Below are 552 nucleotides of genomic sequence, written 5' to 3' on the forward strand. Positions count from 1 at the left end.
CAATAGAATAGAATAGAAAATAGAATAAAATAGATTAGAATAGATTAGAATGGAATGGAATGGAATAGAATTACAGAATAGAATAGAATAACAGAGCTGGAAGGGACCTTGGAGGTCATCTAGTCCAACCCCCTGGCTCAGGCAGGAAACCTTATACCATTTTGGACAAATGGCTGTCCAGTCTCTTCTTAAAAACTTCCAGTGTTGGAGCATTCATCTCTTCTGGAGGCAGGTGGTTCCACTGGTTACTTGTTCTCACTGTCAGGAAGTTTCTCCTTAGTTCCAGGTTGCTTCTCTCCTTGATTAGTTTCCATCCGTTGCTTCTTGTCCTGCCTTCAGGCGCTTTGGAGAACAGCTTGACTCCCTCTTCTTTGGGGCAGCCCCTGAGATACTGGAACGCTGCTATCCTGTCCCCCCTCGTCCTTCTCTTCCTTAAACTAGACAGACCCAATTCCAGCACAATTCTTGACACAATTCCTTGTGTCAAGCAAGGCGGATGGGTGGGTGGACAGATAGACAGACAGACAAACGGAGGGAGGGATGGATGGACGG

The sequence above is a fragment of the Protobothrops mucrosquamatus genome, unplaced genomic scaffold (assembly GCF_001527695.2).
Source record: "Protobothrops mucrosquamatus isolate PMUCROS unplaced genomic scaffold, P.Mucros_1.0 scaffold10518, whole genome shotgun sequence".
Classification (NCBI taxonomy): Eukaryota; Metazoa; Chordata; class Lepidosauria; order Squamata; family Viperidae; genus Protobothrops; species Protobothrops mucrosquamatus.